This window comes from Leopardus geoffroyi, chromosome D3 (genome assembly GCF_018350155.1).
Source record: "Leopardus geoffroyi isolate Oge1 chromosome D3, O.geoffroyi_Oge1_pat1.0, whole genome shotgun sequence".
Taxonomy (NCBI): Eukaryota; Metazoa; Chordata; class Mammalia; order Carnivora; family Felidae; genus Leopardus; species Leopardus geoffroyi.
Genome location: NC_059339.1, coordinates 37,300,801 through 37,324,469, shown reverse-complemented (window position 1 = coordinate 37,324,469; position 23,669 = coordinate 37,300,801). Strand labels below are relative to the sequence as shown.

Genomic DNA, 23,669 nt, shown 5'->3' with positions numbered 1-23,669 from the left:
TTAGGAATTTTTTTCCCATTAATTTAAAAGCTGTATTCTTGCCCTTCATGCAATCTTAGGTAACAGTATTTTAAAGTAGACAAAACGTGCTGGAAAAGTCATTCATTTTGACCAACACAGTGAGATCTAAGCAATTAGTAACAGGAAATCTTCCTGTGGCTTTTTTTTTTTTTTGGGAGGGGGGTGGTGGCAGAAGTGGGGGAGGATAATTTTTAATCTTTTAATCCTTAGTTCTTAGTAACTAGCTCTTAGAACTTTTCATGTAGTTTTATTAATTGCTTTCTTTAACTACTAAGTTAGATTTCTATGGTTAAAAATATGTTTTTCACTTCATTCCTTGAAATTGGACTCACAACATAATTCTTCATAACTTTTTTTCTTCCTTTTGGGGAAAGCTCCAATAAATTATTTTTTATTTAATTTTTTTTTTAATTTTAGCATAGTTAACATACAGTGTTATGTTAGCTTCATGTGTACGACATAGTGATTCATCACTTCCATACAACACCCTGTGCTCATCACAACAAGTGATCCTTAATCCCCATCCTCTATTTCACCCATCTCTCCACCCACTTCCCCTCTGGTAGCCATCAGTTCTCTATAGTTAAGAGTCTGTTACTTGGTTTGTCTCTGTTTCTGTCTCTGTCTCTGTCTCTCTTTTTTTCCTTTGCTTTTTTGTTCATTTTTGTCTTTCTTTGACTGACTTATTTTGCTTAATATACACTTTAGCTGCATACATGTCATTGCAAATGGCAAGGTTTCATTATCTTTTATGGCTGAATAATATTCCATTATATATATGTGTACACACACATACATACATACATACATACATACACACACATCACATCTTCTTTATCCATTCATCTATTGATGATATTGATGGACACTTGGGCTGCTTCCATAATTTGGCTATTGTGAATAATGCTGCTCTAAACATAGTCCCTTCCAATCAGTATTTTTGGGTAAATACCAGTAGTGCGATTACTAGATTTAGAGTAATTGTATTTTTAACTTTTTGAGGAACATCCATACCGTTTTCCACAGTGGCTGTACCAGGTTGCATTCTCACCAACAGTACAGGAGGCTTCTTTTTCTGCACATTTTTAAAAAGAAAACTTTTTTTAATGTTTATTTATTTTTGAGGAGGGGAGAGATGGAGTGTGAGCAAGAGAGGGTTAGAAAGAGAGGGAGAGGGGCGCCTGGGTGGCGCAGTCGGTTAAGTGTCCGACTTCAGCTCAGGTCACGATCTCACAGTCCGTGAGTTTGAGCCCCGAGTCGGGCTCTGGGCTGATGGCTCAGAGCCTGGAGCCTCCTTCTGATTTTGTGTCTCCCTCTCTCTCTGCCCTTCCCCCGTTCATGCTCTGTCTCTCTCTGTCTCAAAAATAAATAAAAACGTTAAAAAAAAAAAAAAAAAAGAAAGAAAGAGAGGGAGACACAGAATCTGAAGCAGGCTTCAAGCTCTGAGCTGTCAGCACAGAGCTGATGTGGTGTTTGAACTCACAAGCCGTGAGATCATGACCTGAGCTGAAGTTGGATGCTTAATCGACTGAGCCACCCAGGTGCCCCTTCTTTTTGTCTATATCTTTACCAACACTTGTTTTATGTATATATACATGTATATACTTGTTTTATATATATGTATATGTGTATATATATATGTGTATGTATGTGTATATATATGTGTATATATATATATATATGTATATATATATATATATTTTTTTTTAAGATGTATTTATTTTTGAGAGGGAGAGAGAGCAAGCTGGGAAGGAGCAGAGAGAGAGAGAAGTACAGAAGATCTGAAGTGGGCTCCACGCTGACACCAATGAGCCTGATGCAGGGCCGAAACCCACAAACTGTGAGATCATGACTTGAGCCGAAGTTAGATGCTCAACTGACTGAGCCACCAGGTGCCCCTGTTACATATTTTATTTTAGCCATTGTGACAGGTGTGAGATGATATCCCATTGTAGTTTTGGTATTTCCCTGATGATAAGTGATGTTGAGCATATTTTCATGTGTCTGTTGGCCATCTGGATGTCTTCTTTGGAGAAATGTCTGTTCATGCCTTCTGCCCATTTTTTTAATTGGATTATATGTATTTTGGGTATTGAGTTGTATCTGTTCTTTATATATTTTAGATACTAACCCTTTATCGCATATGTTATTTGCAGATATCTTCTCCTATTCAGTAGGTTGCCTTTTAGTTTTATCGATTGTTTCCTTTGCTCTACAGAAGCTTATTATTTTGATGTAGTCCCGATAGTTTATTTTTGCTTTCATTTCTCTTAGCTCAGGAGACATATCTAGAAAAATGTTGCTGCAGCTGATGACAGAGAAATTACTGCCTGTGTTCCCTTCTAGGAATTTTATGCTTTCCTGCCTCACATTTAGGTCTTTAATCCATTTTGAGTTTATTTTTGTGTGTGGTTTAAGAAGGTGGTCCAGTTTCATTCTTATGGATGTAGTGGAACTGTTTTCCCAACACCATTTGTTGTGTTTTTGAGGCACTTGGGTGGCTCAGTCGGTTACGTGCCCAACTTTGGCTCAGGTCATGATCTCATGGCTCGTGAGTTCGAGCCCTGCATCGGGCTCTGTGCTGACAGCTCAGAGCCTGGAGTCTGGAGCCTGGGGCCTTCGGATTCTGTGCCTCTTTCTCTGCCCCTCCCCCGCTTGTGCACTGTCTCTCTCTGTCTCTCTGTCTCTCTGTCTCTCTCTCAAAAATAAACATTAAAAAAATTAAAAAAAGAGACTTTTTGCCATTGTATATTCTTTCCTGCTTTGTTGAAGATTAACTGGTCTTATAACTGTAGCTTTATTTCCGTGTTTCGTATTCTGTTCTGTTGATCTATGTGTGTGCTTTTGTGCCAGTACCACACTGTTCTGGTTACTACAGCTTTGCAAAATAACTTGAAGTCCAGAATTGTGATGCCTCCGGCTTTGCTTTTTCTTTCTCAAGATTGCTTTGGCTATTCAGAGTCTTTTGTGGTTCCATATAAATTGTAGGATTTTTTGTTACAGTTCTGTGAAAAATGCTACAGTGTAAGAAATCTTAATGCAAGTTGAGAAACAATACTCCATGAGAATTAATGGGGCTTTTTCCTATTTTCTCTCCCAATATTCAGTCAGGTTTTTGCCTTGTCATGATTTGAAACCAACCAAGAGACCAATCCAGATCTTAGACCATACTTCTGTGAAGATCAGTTTTTTCCAAATCTTGCTCAAAAATTTAGATATGATAAGGTAGGTTGTGGCAATCCAGACCCCTGAGCCATGCCTCGCGTCCCTAAGTCTAAGCATAGCCCTTATCCATCAGTGATCTTGGAACCATGCATAATGCCGACTTAAATTGTCCTGCGAGCGAGGATTCCTGTTTTGAAAATTATTTCGGAGCCCACTGTCGTCTGGACTTGAGTCATCTGGAGAGGTCAGAGTCAGAATGGCCTCTGGCTGTGTGCACTTGTGTTTATTTCGCAAGGTATTCATTTTGATAAACTTAGGTTCTTGGGACACCAGAACTACAGAGACTGGACGGTCATTGTAGTTATATATAAACAGCATGGTTCGGACATTTCTGCTAACTGCTGTGTCTTTAGGAGTCTCTTCTAACTATTCTTAACCAGTCAGGGAGTTCAGAGTGTGTTACAAATAGGAATGAAGCATCATGAAAGACTCCTCATGAGTAAGGACTGCAAGGAACACTCTCTGTGGTACAACAGGGAAGCAAAGTGTGGGAAAGTGTCTTGCCGAGAGCCTCATAAGGAATAACCAACTGGTTGAGCCAGACTCTGAATTCATTCTGCTGACCCCTGGTCACCCACTCAGGCCCACAACATGGTCTCATGTGTTCTGGGAGCAGTCAGGTTAACAACGTGGAAATCATGGCAGTGGGGGAAACTGGCTTTCTCACTGGGAAACATTAAGGGTACAGAAGCAGAGAAAAGGTGGCAACAATTATGAGAATGGCATTTCCTTAGCTTCCTTTCAAACACGGTTGTAGCTACCCCTACGTTATCTCACTAAGTTAACGTGGACAGTCTTGAAAACACACTTGTTGTGGCTTTTCATTGGAATCTTAAAGGAAAACATTTGCTGACCTCAATAGAGTAAGCAATTAAATGGGAAAAGAGCTGACTGTAAGTTTCCGCAGATTTTGTTTTGAAAAACAGAGGATGCCTGGCCCCTGTGATTTTTAACATACCACAACTTAACTTCTCTCCCTCCTCATTTATAAAGCTCAGTGATTACAAGGTCAACTTGGCAACTGTATTTGTAAAGTCTAAATTGTGCTTAGTTGCAGAAAGCTCTGCTCTGGAGGACCCCTGCCTCTTCTAGTTGCTGGAAGTATGTAATTGGAAAAAGCAGGCCATGCTCTGCCTATTTAAAGCTGTGTCATCCTTTGTGGGGCAGTGAGTCAACACCAGCTAAAACAACATGAGTCACTGCTTAGCAGAAGCCCGAGTGAAGCTGATTTCTATTATACCAATCTTAAACAAACATGATACTTATCCAGACTCTAAAATAGTTCTTATTATGGGAATTAAAAAAAAAATAGCACCAATTTTCTTTTAGAGTCCATGGAAGGACTTTTTTATGTGTTTTAAGAAGGAACTCTCTTTAGTTAACCAAATTTTAACCTGGTTTGTTCTCTTTTCTGTTTCTTCCACTCTCCATCTCCAAACTGTTCATACCCAATTTAGATCATTCTTACTATTGTAAGCTGGATTCAGAGCTATTGCATTAAAATCCATAAAATCATAATTGTAATCTTACAACAGTTTTCTTGCAGTCTTCTTATTTTTCTGGAGTGTAAAAGATTGTTTTAAGGAGGGACCAAGACTGGGGTAGAGAAATAATTTAGAAGGATAATGCCATTGTTAAGTAAAGATGATAAGGGGTTGTGGGAATACAAAGGAAAGGGAGTAATAGATTCTGGGGGAGGAACAAGCAATGGACTTGGTATTTGATGGTTAAATGCATACTGGGGACCAGGAAAAAATACTTGAGATTCTGTTTTGGAGTGTTATTAACTGAAATTGAGAATTCTGGTGGATGAGCAGATTGTAGATGGGGAGATGAGTGTAGCAGGTGAAAATTGAAAATTATACTAAGTGTCTATGTCCAGCTGGTAGTTGGCTCTACCTGCTGGCAGCCTGGGAGGGAAATCAAGGCTGGAAATTCTAAGCTCTTTATTCATGAGAGATGTCTGCATTCAGGAGAGAATTAAAACCAGTACTACGTGCGTGCAGTCTGGCAAGGGAGAAAAGAGTGTCTGTAGAGATGGCAGAGGAACAAAGATAGAAACCTGGGGAGCAGTGCCAAATAGGGAAGGGCAGAGCATTGGGAGATCAAGAGACTAGGAGCATTCTGGAAACCAAGGCATTAGGTTTAAAATGAGCAGAAAGCTGTGTGAGGAGTGGCTAATGGCCAAAAATGTTAAGACTGAAGATCCCCCCCAGGGTTTATTGGGTGGATAGCAGTGAAGATCTTGGCTAGAGTGGGTTTAATGAAGTTGTAGAGGTGGAAGCCAGTTTGCTGCAGGTTAAGGGTGAAAGTGAGGTGAGGAAATAGAGCAAGTAGAACTTATTATAAAAAACTTAGCTTATGGGAAGGTGCAGAGAGAGAAAAGGCAGACTGTAGGGGGGGAGCTTATAAAACTTACCCCCAAAAAGCTGAAAATTCGCTCAAAATCAAGAAAGAAACCTAGATTTCTAAAATGCAAGACTCAAACACATTTGGTCCTACTTAAAATCCGTTGATTTTTGCATATAGGATAAAACTTTAACCCCAGCCCCACAGTAGTAGATAAGCACTGTGAAGACAAGAACATAATTTGTTTTCTTCATTGCAGAATTTTTAACTACCTTCCCCTCCCCCCATCCAAGGGCCTGGCGCTCAGTAGAGTCTTAACAAATGGTTGCAGAGGGAAGGTTGTGGAGGCTGAAATGTGGACATGTGACCTGTCCTTTGGTTGGGGAGTTACCAAGGAGGTCTTCTAAAATCTCAGCATTACTTATTTTGTGACATCTTCTTCCCTGGCTGCCTCCCCCTCCAATCAAGTTGGTCATGTCCTTTCTGTGCCTTCTCTACCTCATCCATTCTTCTAGCATTGCACTTACCCTCTACTTAGTAGCAGTGCTTCTATAGCTGACTTCTCTAAAGGCCAAGAATTTGTTGATTTCCAGGGCCATGTCTTATTCATCTCAGTATCCCTGGTCTAATACAGAGCTAGGTACTATATATATATATATATATATATATATATATATATATATATATGTACACACACATATACATATACATATATATATAAACAATTCATAATAATAATCTCTCAACTATATGATGATATTTTCAGAATTTGCTATTATTTTTGACCCTAGAAGTATTAGAAATCTTGAATTGGTATTCTGTTAGGGAATATACTGTTCTGACCTTATATGCTACCTGCTTTCTCAGAAACCACTGAATTAGCCTTTATTCATAGTTTAATATAAACTCATGGTAATATGCTATGAAGTGAAGAATAATTAATAAAAAAATCTGGTGACAATTGTAAATGAGTATGCCTCAACACATAAAAGTCAGAAAAGGATCATGAAGAGAAGTTAAATAAACCCTCCATTTTAAAGATTAAATTTTGCATAAGGGTTATTTTACTCATTAAAACCATAACTTAAACTCCAATTTTCACAATAAAGGTGAAGTTGAACAAGCATCTTTTAAGCTCTGTATACCATATATTGGATTCTGGGACTACAAAAATGGTTAATAGTTCATCCTTCGATGAGACCAGATGGACTGGTTAACAGGTTATTTCATCTGCCTCTGAAGTGCAGCTCATTGAGGACAGAAATGCTGCCTCTCCCTCTGTATCCCCAGCATTAGCCCAGTGGCCCAATGTGGACACTCGGTATTTGAATTGTGAAAAGAACGATTGAGGAACAATGTGTGGGATGCTCTGAGAGAGCAGAGAATGTTCAACTGCCACTCCGGGTTAGGTTGGTGAGAGAGATACAGTGGTTAAGGAAAGCTTCAAAGGAGTCTATAGCTAAATAAAGTCTCCAAGAATGACCAGAAGCTTCCAGCTATGAAATAAATAAGTCACAGGGATAAAAAGTTCAGCATAGGGAATATAGTCAATAATATGATGATAATGTTGTATAGTGTCAGATGGTGACTACACTTACATGGTGAGCATTTCATAATGTATCGAATTGTCAAATCACTCTGTTGTACACCTGAAACTAATTCAACACTTGATGTCAACTAAACTTTAATTAAAAAAAAAAAAAAAAAGATGAGCACAGGTCAGTAGGAGGAATGTGAGCAGGAAGTATCTTTGGCAGAAGAGCTTGTGGGAGGAAAAGGCATAGCAGCCACTTCCTGGTATCACTGAGGCTGGGTGAAGTGAGTCTCCTCAAGGAGGTAGAGACCACTCCATGTGCACTTTGGGTGAAACGATTATGGTTGGATCAAACTCAGTTCACACCCATCTCTTTATTTGGATAATGAAGGGGTTCCATTGATTAGTTGATCTCTAGGGATTCTTTGAACACTTAATTCTGTTTTTCTCTCTTAGTAGGTTGGAAATGAAGGTATTTAGATAATCCTAGATTTTTAACCAAAACATGGCTTTAGATCTGTACTAATTGCATAATAACACCTTTCCCCTTCTTAATTTTGCTTATTTAGTTGATCTCTTGGGTACTTAAGCTGTCTGTACAGTAAGCACGAGTTGTTGTTCACTGTTAGTAGCTTCAGTTACTCAAAGTAGAGTTTGGTTTATTTCAACCAGCCTACTTCCAGTCGGTATCAGTATATCAGTAAGTATTTGTCTTTCAGCCTTTCTTTGAAAAAAAGAGCCTGCCAGTAATCAGAACTGATTTTTCAGATGATCATAAATTGATAGCCCAATTAATAGGAATGTTGGATACCATTTAAGGCTCCCACAGCACTCTATTTTTATTTTTTGTTCTAGTTTAAAGAGAACAGTCATTGGTAACTTACTTTTTTATCCATATTATGTATACTAGATTTAATATTTCTATTTATATTGGTACAAAATTAGAATAAATTTAATGCAATTTGAATAAGCAGAGACTTCCAAGAGGTGTGTGAGCATGTCGTTGAATATTTTCTCTGTGTGTATGTGCGTGTATGTGTGCGTGTTTAAGTAGGCTTCGCACCCAGCATGGAGCCCAGCGCGGGGTTTGATCTCACTAAGGGAGAGAATACAGGATTTGCTTCCTTGACGAAAAGGCATGTGGATATGTACTGTGTGATGTGCATGTATTGGTGTATGGATGGGGGTGTGGTCAAAGAGAAGGCGGAGGAACGGTCCAGTAATTCAGCTTGGAGGTACTGAGGATTGGTGAGGAAGTAGTAGTAGATTCTATACCCACATTTGCAGGATTTTATTTGTGAAATGGGGTTGGCTTAATGAATGAGTTATTAAAGAAATACCGATTGTTTTAGCCAAAGCAATGAAAATAAATCAATAAAAATACCTCACTTTGGGAGGCTGTCTTCAACTCTTTATAGATACCGTATAACTTACTGAAGAATTAATTTTGAAAGAATCAGATTTAAACCTAAACTTCTTTTAGAACTCTCAGTTGATGTACCCTCCCAGTCAAATAACTGATAGAAACTAACTTACACATTGGAGGTAGCTGGCTTAATAATAATCATAAACATACACCAGAATTCTAGTGGTTCGGTCAAAGTCCCAGTCTTCAGACTTCGCATTTAGTAGAACCATAGACAGCTCTTACCCCAGTTAACTTGCCTTGTGGTTGGATGACACAGCTGGGTATCGTGGGTGACAGAGTTTTAGCAGTGTGTGAACAAGAGGCAGACAGGACAGGCAGAGGGGGAAGACTTAAACTCAACCCTATTGAAACCCCAACCCCCACCGGCATTTTGGCAATTCCATGAAGACAAGAATGTTACTAAGAACAGATTTTGGAGGTCATCTCAAATTTGGTCAGCTGCAGTTAAGCCCATGGCTGCTGGGGTAATGGAATGCAACCCTGTTTGTTTTGGGAAATTGATAAAGAGATTCTGTTACAGGTTTTCTGCCTTCTTTGAATGATGCTACCCCTAGAATAGAATTCTCCACATACCCAACCATGAGTAGACCTGAAATTCAGCAAGTATTCAATTAAATGATCCATTTACTGCAGCAGTACCTAATCTGGGAAACTGTTTTCCATTCAGGAAATTTTTTTTTGTTTTTTGTTTTGTTTCTGGTTTTAGGATGAATTTACTTAAAATCAAATTGTGAATACTGTTGTCAAAATTATTTGATGAACTATTGAAGTGAGATAACTTTTCACAAACTGAACATATATAACAGATATGGTCTTTTAATTTGGAGTTATTTTCATTACTCAAAGATATTTAAATGAAAGCAAAAAGTGATGCATTTTATGTTTTCCTGTTGTGGCTTGGGGACTTGACTTGTATTTTTAAAAAGAGCTATTTTTTATCATGTAGTTCTTAGCTTTTTCAAATCACAGAACTCTTAGAGAATCTAATAAAAGGTTTAGGCCCCTGTGAAAAGTACACATATGTATGTTGTGCAAATTTGCCTGCATTTGTAGGTAATTCATGAAGCACAAGTTAAGAAGATGTTGGTCAAATTAGCATTCAAAATCTGCCCCCCTCCTTCATCCTGGGGATCTTTACATTTATAGGTCTTATGATCATTTTATATCCCCTGAGAGGGCTGTTTCCCTGGTACCTAGAGATTAGCTTTGAACAAGTGGAAGGCAAATTCAATATAAAAATAGCCCAGGCTAACCTGGGGGCCAGCTAGAATGCCTGCTGTGTGGGAGGCTGCCATTTGGTTCTGTCTCCCTATAATCAGGACACTTCTGGATGGGCAGTGTCTGTGGCTTGGGCATTTCGGGCCAAGGTGAGAAAGCTGACTGGGCCGAGCCTCAGAGTGCCTAGGCTTACGATTTAATACCTGTTTGAATAGGATATTCCTGTTCTCAGAAGTGAACAATGTTGGCATCAACATTTAATGAGATTATGGCATAAGAAGGTGCTGAGTTTTAGCCACTTCTCAAGGAAGGTGTAGAGGAAGTGGAAGCCTCTCAGTATTTCACATACGATGGGTGGAAATTATGCAAATTGTTGTCTAATAGGAAGACAAAAGAAATGATCCTTTTGACCCTCACACCCACGGTCCAAAACCCTTTTCCTTATTGGGAGTCTGCTCTGTGTTTCTAGTGCTTTCCTCAGATCCCATGCAGGTGTGTGATCTGCACATGTGACCACCAGTCCTTACTCTTGTGTGCCAAGACAGAGAGAAATGTTTGTTTATGCAAATGAAGCATTTCTGAGATTAGGGATAAAGTTTTTAGTACATCTCTAGCCAATATAATCATAACAACATGAGGCAAAAAAATGTTTGAGCTAGAAGTCAATCAGAGCAAACAACTGATCTCATCTGTTTGTACATTATCTATTCAGTAGCCTGCACTACACTCAAAATAGAGACTGAAAAAAGGTTAGCTGAAGTCTGAGTAGTAAATTAGTAGTGTATCTTTCTAGGAAAGTTAGAGACATAATAGCCAAATAAAATATCACCCTTTCCTACAAATATTCCTTGGTAGCATTATCTGACAGATTTCTGGACTGGACAGATATTCCTTCTTACTCAGGGTTTTCTGTTCTTCCTTGATTCCAGACATCCTGTTCATCAAGTAGTTTACAGGACATTTGAGGTCCCAAGGGTCCTTAGAAAACATCTAGCCTTACTTTTCCAGTGAGGAAACTAAGATGGTAAGTAACTCAAGCCTCCAATATTCTAATATTGCTGTACCATTATTTTATGGGGAGGACTCATTACACTGTCTCATATTGTCCTCTTGTCATGCCTTTCCATATAACATGTGGCATCATAACATAACATTCCTCTAGTCACAGACTATCAAATGGGGTGTGTGAAACCAAATACGGGTTTTTGTGGGAATGTTTGGCATCCATAGATGTAAAAGTGCACTCCTTCTCAGATGTTGGGATAGAAGTCGTAGTTAGAGTGGGGGGATCAGCCTGCTCTTTGTAAAGGGGTATTTTCATGCTGGAAGACATAATTATTTTGTACTGACAGGTTATTCTTAAGAAGCAGTTGACGTATAGATGGCTTCAAAGATATACCCTCAGTATACATTTAAAGTTCAGTGAGGACCTCAGGGAGGAAAAAGTGATATCTTTAAAATGTCATTAATTTTTTAAAATAATTCTTGTTTTGCAGTTTTATTGAGAGATCATTGTTATATGGCACTAAGTTTAAAGTGTACAATATGATCGGGGCGCCTGGGTGGCGCAGTCGGTTAAGCGTCCGACTTCAGCCAGGTCACGATCTCGCGGTCCGTGAGTTCGAGCCCCGCGTCAGGCTCTGGGCTGATGGCTCAGAGCCTGGAGCCTGTTTCCGATTCTGTGTCTCCCTCTCTCTCTGCCCCTCCCCCGTTCATGCTGTGTCTCTCTCTGTCCCAAAAATAAATAAACGTTGAAAAAAAAAAATTAAAAAAAAAATAAATAAAAAAATAAAGTGTACAATATGATGATTTGACTTACCTATATTGTGAAATAATTGTCACAACAAGTTTAGTTAACATCCATCATCCTGTATAGCTAAAAAAGAAAACAGCAAACGTTTTTTCAAAAATACTTTTAAAGATAAACTTCAGCCCAGTTTTCTTTTCTGGATTCTTTCTTCTGTCTACTGGACTTTCCTGTTTAGAGAAGGCAACTTAAACTCATCATGCCCTTGAAGGTGTCCTGCCCTCTCTCATCTCTGGGTCTGTATACAGAATAATAAATACTAACATTTATTTAGTGCTTCCTATAAAGCTGGCACAGGTCCAAGTGCTTTACGTGAATTAAAGTCCCAAGGGTTTTACTCCTAGGAGGTAGGTACTATTTTGCTTCTCATTTTACAGATTGTGAAATGACCCAGAGGGTGAATAATTTGCCCAAGTGAAGTATAGTGGCCTCCCTCCAAAACCTCTGCTGCTGGTTTTTTGAAAATCGTGGTGGGACGCCTGGGTGACACAGTCGGTTAAGTGACTGACCCTTCATTTTGGCTCAGGTCATGATCTCCCGTTTGTGAGTTTAGAGCCCTACATTGGGCTCTGTGCTAATGGTGCAGAGCCTGCTTGGGCTTCTGTCTCTTCTTCTCTCTCCCTTTCCCCTGTTTGTGTGCCCGCACACACTATCTCTTACAATAAACATTAAAAAAAATTAAAGAAAATTGTGGTAAAATATACATACCAGAGCCTATGCTTCTTAACCACGACACTGTGCCCCCTTTCTGCGCACCCTGCTTCCCTTGCCTGAAGAGCCTTCTCCCCGTTCTTCTTCACCAGGTTAGGGCCTATCATCTTTGGTCTTTGGGTCACAGGTTACATTGTCCAGGAATCCTGCCTGGCTACCTTTTCCTTTTCTCTTCCATCCGGCACCAGGTTATTTCCTGTGTGCTCCCAGTGAACCCAGAGCCCACTGCAACCCTCCATTTATTATTCCAAAAATAATTATGATGTTTCCTCTGTAGCTGCCCCCTGTCTCCCTAAGATCTGGAGCCATTATCCGTATGATCTCAGTACCCAGCAACACGTCCTGTAAATATTTATGGGATGGAGGGAAGGGGATGGCATGAAGTTTCTTCTTCAAAGTTGAAAAACAAAATAATTGACTCTGGTTATAAAACTGATTATAGAAGACAGTTTTGTATAAAGTAAGAAATAGAAAATGAACCTGAAGAAACACAGGGAAATGATAATCAAGGTCAGGTTCCAGTTGCTTATATTTTCACTTTGCCAGTTTAGCTTGTTAAAAAACACAAACAAAAAAACCCAAAACACACAAAAATAAAAACACAACAGTCCCAGGCTGTGAATTGTGAATGAGAAAGGAAATGCTTTTGTTTTCTGCACTGTAAAAGTAAAATTTCCATGACCTCATTGTGCGACAGTCCCTCTTTTTGGAGATAATATGTCTCCTGTTAAAATGCAGCATCTAATTTAGGGCTCAGTAGCCTGGGATGATTCAGAGGATATCACAGACACACGTCTACTCCACTGGGCTGTCTGGAGTATCCACTGGTTCTCTGTGGGGGTGGCCCTGCCAGAACTAATAAGAGCAGCAACATAGATTGATTACAAAATACTAGAATGCTGTCTCTCTGTAATTGTCTAAATCATGCTTTTTGCTGTTTAATTTTCTTTCCTGATTTTTGTTGGATTTTGTCTTTGAAATTCTCTAGGGTTATGAAGTTAATTGTCAATTGCTAAGACAAGAAGCCAATTTTCCTATTACAAAAAATAGCAAAGTCCCTTCCATTTTGAAGACATATCTCCAAAACTTAAAAAAATTCCAAGCATCTGGCAAATCCAACCTCATAAAATAGGGATTTGATTAGGAAGGATGGAGGGCTACATTTGTAGAACAGACCAATTTGATTATATTTTAACTATTAAATAGATTCATTTTCAGGGTGGTCATTCTTTATTGTAAGCATTTAATTGACATTAAATCATATTAAGAATTTAATTTTAGCTCCCTTTACAAATTGGCCAGTGCCCATTTACCTTTGGTAGACTAATAAGATTTCTACTCTGCCATGTTTTTTATTAATCCCCATTACTACTCTTGGAGGAAAAATATGAGTAGGGCCAAATGGAATTCTTTCCCCTACTGAGTTCAGCAACCACTATTTCTGGAACTGTTTCAAAAGATTATGAATTCTATCATCAATTATTGTGTCCTCAGACACAAATTCAAACCAGGGAGCAGAACAGACCTTCCTACCTATTCTGATTGGCATCACACTGGCATCACAAGTCAGTAACAAACTGTTGCTTAATGTTCAGATTTCCTTCTGAGCTTTCTCTTGGTCCTCTTTCTCTAGTTTGCTCTCTCACAGTCTTTTCTGTCCACATCTGAAACCATTTGTGTCCTCCATTAACACAGACCTCATGTAGTATGACAGAGGTTCCAGACTCAGCAAAACCAATTGCTAAATCCACTTCAGCCACTGCACAAAGAGGACCATGTCTAAGCAGAAAAGACTGCTGTGAAACAGGCTCTAGAAACTTCTCATCTGGGGTGAGGTCAGTTCTTAGCCTGGGATTGCTGTGTGGTGACACACAGGCTTTGCCTCCTCTCAGCTCAAGAGCACAGCCAGGTAACAATGAGGTCGCTTGTTCCTCTCAACACTTCTTTATCATCTCTGGTCACGGTTCAGGAATGCGGAGGTTAGGCTCCTAAGAAATGCAGTCAGTATCCTCGCACCAAGTTATGGGTTTATGTTTTTCCTCTTAATGTGCTCATAATCATTCAACTTATTTTTGTCTTCGCCCCAGTGATTGGTTACTTTTTTTTTTTTCTGTTGTTGCTGTAAACACTATACCTGGGAGTATTAGGTAAAAATAGAGCTCAGACCTTTCCTAATAAACCAGTAACTTTTGTATCTTACAAAAATGTCACTTAGTTAAGTGATTCTGAGTCTAGGCTATAATTTGAGAGGGGACAGAGAAATAAGGAACTGGTGCTATCTATGCGCCCAGTGGGAAATAGTACTTTTTTTTTTTTTCTTTTTGAAAGAATGAGTCTTTGAAAGGAACTATGGAATATTTCTGCTTATTTTCAGTACAGTATTACAGTTGTGAAAGCTTAAAGTAAAAAAAAAATACTTTGACATGAGAACGACTCTTCTTGTCTAATTAAAAATAAATTCCTTCATGTTAGCCTTTAAATTTTTTTTTTTAAGGTATTCCTATGTTATCTAATGCAAAGTGACAATAGAATACATATGTTTTCAGCGAGGGAAAATTGAGATCAACTATATATATATATACACACATACATATATACATATGTATATATTTATATTATATATGTAATTATATAATATGTAAATATATATGTATATGTTCTGTTCCCTATCTGTATAATTGATACAAGGGGATAATGCAATCTTAGGATTTACTCTTATATTGTAAAGTTTCCCCTTGTTCTATAACTGCAGACCACAGTTGGAAGAACATCAGATATAAAGCCTCACATAGTTTGATGTTTGATTTGTGATTGACTCTTAAAAATCATTCTTAATAAAATAAATATTTTTTTTCAACGTTTTTTTATTTATTTTTGGGACAGAGAGAGACAGAGTATGAACGGGGGAGGGGCAGAGAGAGAGGGAGACACAGAATCGGAAACAGGCTCCAGGCTCTGAGCCATCAGCCCAGAGCCCGACGCGGGGCTCGAACTCACGGACCGCGAGATCGTGACCTGGCTGAAGTCGGACGCTTAACCGACTGTGCCACCCAGGCGCCCCTAAAATAAATATTTTTAATTAAATTAAAAGGCAATATATGGAAGAATGGAATGGAATGAGTTGAGACATCTTATTTTTGTCCTGTTTTGAGTTCTGATGGTCTTCTCAGAAGCGTGGCTACTGCATCTTTCTCACTCTGTGGTCCAGTTTCATCTGGAAGCGTTTCACTTGAGCATACTGATTTTTGTCGTAGTAGATTCTTTGTCCATAAAAGACAAAGAGGTTGCTGAAATTCTTCCAGGAGCCTAAGTATATAAAGATGGCACAAAGAACCATGCTCACTTTTCATGATAAAGATTTGGTCAAATTTGGGCCTAAATTAACAAACTTGTGCTTAAGTATCACATCAATGGCTCTAAAATATAAGCCACAATTGATTCTCTGTTTGCAATGATTTCATCTTTGTTCTTGATGTCTACTTACCTCAAATGAGACCATTTTCATAAAGGAGCAAGGTAACAGATAATTAGGAAGAAGTGACTGTTTAAAATATTTTTATAGAATGAAATATGTAATTTATCTTTGGCCCATGTGACTCTGAAACTGTAAATACTTTTTCTTTTTTACATCTTTAATGAACTCCACTTCTTCCTATTAAATGTGATCTTCAGACCTTATTGCAGTTTCTTCCAGAAGGGTACCACACATTCAAACCGCTTTTATAGAAAGCCCTTTAATGATATGTCATTATCATAGGGAGATTAAACCTGTCTTTGGATAACTGAGACCATTTAATGGAGCTAAATCATGGTAAAAGCTACATTATAGGGAAATTAAAGATGAATACAGTTATGTGCTGGGTATTATAATCAGGGTAAGCTTAAAAACTGAGATCTGAAGAATCTTTGCTGGCTAAAAAAGGGAGAAAACTGTCAGAAATTTCAAACCATTAAGCAGAATACAGTGGACAGTTGTCTTCCTCATACTAATTCACACTGGTGTGGAACAGCTTTCCAGAATTAGTGATTGGTTATACCCTCCACCATCTGTAACTGTGTGGACTGAGACAACAGTAAAGTAATGGAATCCAGTGCCTCAGTTCAAGGGCAGTAATTTCCTCCCTTCTTTCTGCAGGTCAGTTTCCTAAGAATCTTCATAATCAATATGGTAAGTGAAGCCCAGAGGCTGGGGAGGTTTATTTGCCAGCTGAGTTTCTCAAGAAGATTATACCTCCGGGTGGATAGATGAATCTGACCCAAAGGGAAGGAGGTCAGGGAGTTTGCATAAGGGGACCATAAGTAAGTAGTTTTTTCAGAAAAATTTTAAGCAACATGGAGAAAGCACAGGCCTACTAAGGCAGCTGCTGAGTCAGCAGCGTTATGGGAAGCATAATGTGAATGTGAGATTGAATAATGGCTTGTTTCCAAAAAATGACCATGGAGTCCTTAGGAAAGACATGTCATTAGGGTGGTTATCGTAGAATAGAAAGTACTGGAATAAAGGCAGTCATTTGGCAGAAAGATTAGAGGGAAGTGAAGTGTTTGAAAGAAGAGGCAGAGAAATGGGAAGAGGTACCACTGAGTTCACAATGGTAAAAGCAACTGATTTTAGGATAAGACAATGAAAGAATCACAGTTATTAAAACCAAATGCAGCACTTGTCAGCTTTATGCAGATATTTCATCTAAGAAAATGAATAAAAGACACTTTAAAATTCATGTGGGGATGAATCAGATCCTGTAACATGTTAAGACAAGTTCGATAGAACACTCCATTTTATGAGCATATATGAATATAAGCTGCCATTTACAGAGATAACTTCATATAGCTTTAGGTTCATAGAAACTTTTTTATTATATATATTTTGAGATGGGGAAGAAAGGTGTTTGTTTTGTATTGGTTTTGTCTTTTAGAAGTTTTGGTGATAATCGGTAGTCCTAGTGAATTTTATAGGTAGAAATAACTAAGAGTAAGAATCTTGTTGAATGGAAAGCTTGGGGATGGGATCATACAATAAGAAAAAGATATACATGAAAACAGAATAAATGCTGGACAGCCATTGTTGTTGTTGGGATATACCAGTGGCTTCTGAAGTTGCTATAAAGAATAGCATGAAAAATAACGTAATAAAGAGATTGGATATACATTTTATGCAGTTTGACTTGTTCCATTTACGCTGGTTGTGCATGAGTAGGATGACTATATATTTTACTGTCCATGTGGGACAGTTTGAAAGCAAAAGCAGGTGCTATATAATCATGCCTGGCCAACAGGTATAAACGGATTTTTCTGAGCAAACCAGTACATATGGTCACCCTAAGCCTGAATCCAAATAATACAAAATGTATCCCATGGTTTCTAAAATGAATATCATTCCTGGACAGCATTTGAGCAGTTTCTTTGTGTTGCCAATATACACTAGAAATATCAGTTAAATTAGTATGTGTCTCAACCATTACGGTTCATGTATTGATCACAAAAGAATTGGGGCATTTTGGCCACAAGTCACTGCTAATTTAACTTTCAGCCTCACCGATGCTGAAATAATCAACTATGTTAGGTTTGAAAGGAACAAATCTGGTGAAAGGTGAGACTGCTGGAACCAGGCTGCATGGGTGAGGAGCTGGCTCTTCTACTGACTGTGGGACCTTGGCAAGTTATCTCGCCTTGCAGGGCCTCAGTTTCCTCACTGAGGATAGTTGTAGCATCTATTTCACGGACCTCTCGTGAGGTAAAGATATCAATGTAAGTAAAGACCTTAGAACATCAACTGCCCATAGTAAGATCTGTATAAGAATTAACAACTTCTCCCCTCATGAAACACCATTCATGTTTTGCACAGTCCTTTGATCATCACTTCCTACTCTCCTTCCCTTTCCCCTCTCCCTGTTCCACCTTTTTATTTTTAAAGAATCAAAATGTTTATTTGCAAAGGAAGGATTGAAGTCAGTCTTATACAACCATACTTGAAATATAATAGTTAATGTTACAGTATATCTTTTTCCCTTCTAGGTTACCCTGTTAGAAAAATCTAAATGTAATAAATGAAATAAAACACCATTTTTTACTATTTGTTCAGGATCCACAGCAGTCTGACCAAGCCTACACTTGTGGCTAACATAGAAACATCCCACTGAACTAGACACAAGACTTGTAAGAAATTCAGCTTTCTCGGGGCGCCTGGGTGGCGCAGTCGGTTAAGCGTCCGACTCCAGCCAGGTCACGATCTCGCGGTCCATGAGTTCGAGCCCCGCGTCAGGCTCTGGGCTGATGGCTCAGAGCCTGGAGCCTGTTTCCGATTCTGTGTCTCCCTCTCTCTCTGCCTCTCCCCCGTTCATGCTCTGTCTCTCTCTGTCCCAAAAATAAATAAACGTTGAAAAAAAAAAATTAAAAAAAAAAAAAGAAATTCAGCTTTCTCAAATCAAAAGAACAGATATCTGAGCAACCATTATGATTGTCAAAATAATTTGATGAAAATGTTCTAGAATTAGATTATAGTTATGGTTGTACAACTTGTTGAATTTACTAAAAATATTGAATTGTACATTTAAAATGTGTGAATTTTATGATGTACAAGTTATACTATGATAAGGTTAACTTCACAGATATAAATGTAAATATGTAAATATATATATAAAATACCTTCTGGGGACACAGGCCCAATGCCTGTATTCCATATAATATCACAGACACGGGGTCATAGTCTTAACCTCCTCATCTTATCTGGAACATTTTGGCCTTGACTGTGTGACACTGAAGTTTGCTTCGGGCTGTTGAAATTAGTCCTTTTGTTTAGAGATTCTACTGAAAAGAACTTTTCACCTATTGTTTTCTTTCTCCTTGATTTATTCTAGCACAGTGGAAATACCCCATTGTAACTAACTTTTATTTTCTCCTGTTTTTCCTTTTTTTTTTAATTGAAAAATCATTGACAAACAATATGTATTGATTTCAGGTGTACAACCTAGTGATGTGACATTTATATACATAAGAAATGTTCACCATGATAAGTCTAGTTATCATCTGTCACCATACAGTTGTTACAGTATTATTGTCTGTATTCCCTATGTTGTTTGTACATTACATCCCTGTGTCTTAATTTATTTTATAATTGGAAGGCTGTACCTCTTAATTCCCTTTACCTCCATTCCTTGCCCCTCTGGCAATCACTAGGTAGTTCTCTGTATCTATGAGTCTGTTTCTGTTTTGTTTTTGCTTTTGTTTGTTTTATTGTTTCATTTTTTATATTCCACATATAAGTGAAATCATATGGTTTTTGTTTTCCTCTGACATTTCATTTAGGATCATCTCCTCTAGGACCATCCATGTTGTCACAGATGTGTTGAAAACCTGAGTAATGAAAATAACTCTTACAGAAATATCTAGCATTAAAATATACTTTCTGACCCTTTATAGAGAATATTTCCTGTTTAATAGTTATCAGAAATGGAAAATAGCAGTAGTTTTGGGGCGCTTGGAAAGTGATTAGTGGAGTGAGCCATTCTGTAACATGGTAAAGTTTGGAAAACAGGAGAAAGCCCTGTTATGTATTCTGTGGAGATACATGGAGAAGATGGGGGACCAGAGCAGGATTGAAAGACAGGAAGGGAAACACATGGAGCAGAACCTAAAGAAGTCAAACGTCTCTAGAGGGATGCATCAGAAGCAGATGTAATGAGAGCAGAAACTTGGCCAGCATTGCATATTAGGAGTTAGGATTTGAGTTAGGAATCATAGGGACATATTGGTGATTAATACACAGCTTGGATTTACAACTATCTTTTTTTAAAACTTTTCTAATATTTATTTTTTGAGAGAAAGAGACAGAGCATGAGTGGGGGAGGGGCAGAGAGAGAGGGAGACACAGAATCTGAAGCAAGCCCCAGGCTCTGAGCTGTCAGCACAGAGTCCGACGCAGGGCTCGAACCCACAAACTGTGGGATCATGACCTGAGCTGAAGTCAGATCCTTAGCCCACTGAGCCACCCAGGTGCCCCAGATCTACAACTGTCTTGATGTTACCCTAGGGAAGGAAAATTCTTACAGATTTGGTAAAAGATCATTTAAGTAGTGGTTGGTGTTCTACCTATTTATCCCATTGAATTAAAAATTAAGCAATTACAGAGGGGTGCCTGGATGGCTATATGTCATTGCATTGTAGGTTTGCTAGGAATGCTGTTAAAAGATTCAAAGTAAGAAATTCCTGTGTCAGACTTAACTGTAATTGTATCAGATGAGAAATGGGAATGGGGTGGAATGCTTAAGATCCGTACATCGTAAGTAAGTTTGCTCTGTTCTCCTTTGATATAGGGCATAGAGTTGGCTCTAGATAGAGTCTGTTGCTTGCTTGCTTGCTTGCTTTTTAATATTATACCAGGAGGCAAGAAGGGAGAGAAGGGGAAATACAAATTATCTAGTTTTTCTCCTAGTTGGCTGGTCTAGTTAAAGATTTATAGGTAGACAGACCTGAAAATGAGATTTTATGGTATTTATGACTTTTTCTTTTGCCGTGTATCTGTCCACTGATTGTCTTAGATAAACAAGAGTTGTGGTCTTTAATCAGAGAAGATCAAAGGCAAAATAGGAAATAATAATTTGTTTGTAAGAGGTAAGGCATAAGACTGCTTTAGATTTGTTCTAAAATAATGTGGAAATTGGGTTTTTACTAAAGTTTTTTTTAATCATACTTCACATGTGACACTGTATAATGTAAGTTTGAATAAAATACTGGTTAAAATCAATTAAAATGTAATACTTAGCAAGCATGGAGTGGGCTTTTTCTTTTCAGTGATTACTCTCTTTTCTTCTCATCTTTATGCCACCACTGATGCCTTATATATAATTTGAAAGGAGGCAAATTCAGATATCTTAGCAGATGTGGATTTAGTTCTTACTCTAATGCTTTTAGACACAATTACTTAAGTAAGTTTCACAAAGTTTTATTAAAGATTTGGTTGGCAAATTTGGAAAAAGTTAGATTTTTCAAAAAAGAAAAGCTTAGCAATGCACAAGGAAATTCTAATTCTTATTTAGAACATCCTGGTAGTGATCAGTAAAAGCCCCACTTCGGATGGTCTCTATCGATTTATACCTTTTTTGTTCTATATATAAAGTTGTGATAACTATCCTCATTTCTGTGATTCTCTAATTTATTATTAAAATGTTGCTAGCTTTTACCAAGTCATCCTGTATGATTGATTAACTATAATATATACAAATATTAAATATAAGATATATGAAAGTAGATATAATTAATATATAAAATATACAAGTATGTATTCATTTATATAAATATTTAAAATACATAAAGTAAATATAAATATGTATACATATATATAAATAAGTACAATATTAAAAATATCTAAATAGATGCATATTCAGAGCTTGAGCTCTACCACGAGATTAAGAATTTTAAGTAACTCAGAGATGTTAATGGAACATCAGTCTTAAATGAGTGAAGGAACTGAAATTTACAATTCATCAATGACAGGAAATAAACGTGGAAATTACAAGAGCAAAAATGAAAAGTAAAAAATAGGTAACATTTGCACATGTTCACAGATTCTTAGCTATCTGACCTTGAAAAAAAATTAAAGCTAATACAGAGAGAGACTAGGATTTCACATTCAAGTGTAGAATTCCTCCGCTAAACAATAACCTGACTTTAAATCTCATGCACAAGTTGCTGCTCCCCATGGATTTTAAAGTCAGAATGTCCTGCAGTCAAACTTTTGGTCACAGGTGGTTGATTCTTTTTTCAAAAAGAGATTAATTAAGATTGTAATCAGAACTTTGTTTGGTTCAACAAGAAGTTATGCTAATTGTTGGTTCTTTTCTGGGAGAGACATCAGAATACAATCAGGAATTTTAGGGGTGTAAGAGGAACTTAGTATCAAAAGATTTGCAGAAGGAATTTACACAGAGGATTCACTATGCTAAAAGATGATGTGAATATTCTCTGCAATGGAATTATATCGTAACTATGTGTGCCCATGCAAGTTCAAACAGACAAAACTTTTGTGGAGAACTACAGCTTTTCCCCCCCTTACAAATGTTCAGCATCTGTAAAATTTGGATAGCCATAAATTTGCAGATGTGATTGTTTTCATCCTCCAAGTAAAATTTTTAACAGTTTTTTATACTGTGATTAAAAATAATAAATTTCATAAGAGAACTATCAGAGGCAAGATCTTATCCTAAAAATAAGACTGTAATGTCCACCCCACCAAGAGATTCTTAGGTCCAGGTCAGAAACAAACTCAGAATTCAGCAAGCACATAGTAAAATTATGTAGTATATTGATCATACAGTAAAATACTGAAAGTTAAATGCACAACTTCTGTGGAATTGTTTTAGAAAAGAATTTTTAAAACTAGTAAAAAGTTGATCTTTTACTGACATTTCTATTGTTTTAAAAACATTCAAAACACTTTCTAAGGTCACTGTCAGTTCCTTAGCAGTGTGAACGATTCCTAACTAGAAAAAGGGATTACTTTATTAAAGCAATAATTAGAGTTGATTTCAAATTTGTTATTATCCAAAAACTGACCTGCATTTACTTTAAGTATTGCAGTAGAACTTTCCCTTTAAAACTGCTCTCACCATTACTATTTGCTTTACATTCTAATCTTTAATTTATATGAAGGGATTTGTTACAGTTAGTCTGGGTCAGTGACCGAGTGCCTTCAAAGGGATACAACACCGAAATGGGCCTTGTTCTTACCTGGATTCATTTCATGTTACTGATTTGACCTGGCAATTAAATGCATAAGTACTATATATCCATTTTAGGGGTCCTTAGGATATGGGAATATGCGTTCATGAGATTATACTTATGTTTCTGTCTACATCAACCTTTATTTTTCCCAGGTTAGACTGCAGACTTTAAAATGCATGGATACATGTACAAAAGAGTGCATACACTGTACAGTTTTATTCATATACTGTACAAAAATAGCCAAAACTAATTTATGGTATCAGAGGTCAAGATAGTGGTATCCCTAGGGGTGGCAGCGAGGGCAGTTGGGGTGTGGAAGGGATGTGGTGCCATGGTTGAGTATCTCATTAAAGGCTCAGCTTCCTTGTTTGTAGGAAGGTGTTTGATAATATGTGTAGAGTTCTTGACACATCCTGTGCCGTATAATAAGAGTTTAATAAGCAACAGGTACTATCAACAGCCAGTGATCTCCTGGCAGTTCCATAGGTTTCTCAAATTCAGAATGTCTATTTGACTTTGTCATCTTCCTTCACCATCATCTACCCACCTCCTGGTACCATGAGAATCATTCTCCTTTCCCCCTGCTCCCCATCAATCACAAGGTCCATTGATTAGCTCTCCAGAGTGTGTCAGTTTCTTCCCCAAGGCATGTTCAAGCC

The 23,669-nt window shown here is 37.8% G+C and overlaps 1 protein-coding gene across 8 annotated transcripts in view; it reads left to right on the top strand.

The window, feature by feature from the left end:
• The window catches only part of ARHGAP28 (Rho GTPase activating protein 28), a 228,510-nt gene that overhangs the window by 41,456 nt on the left and 163,385 nt on the right, over positions 1 to 23,669 (top strand). The window contains exon 1 of one of the 8 annotated variants that reach the window (XM_045458485.1): positions 10,703 to 10,800. The exons of the other annotated variants lie outside the window; for them this stretch is intronic. The gene's annotated coding sequence lies outside the window, so the exon portion shown is untranslated. Of the gene's footprint in view, positions 1 to 10,702; positions 10,801 to 23,669 lie in introns of those variants that run through there. 8 annotated transcript variants of the gene reach the window in all.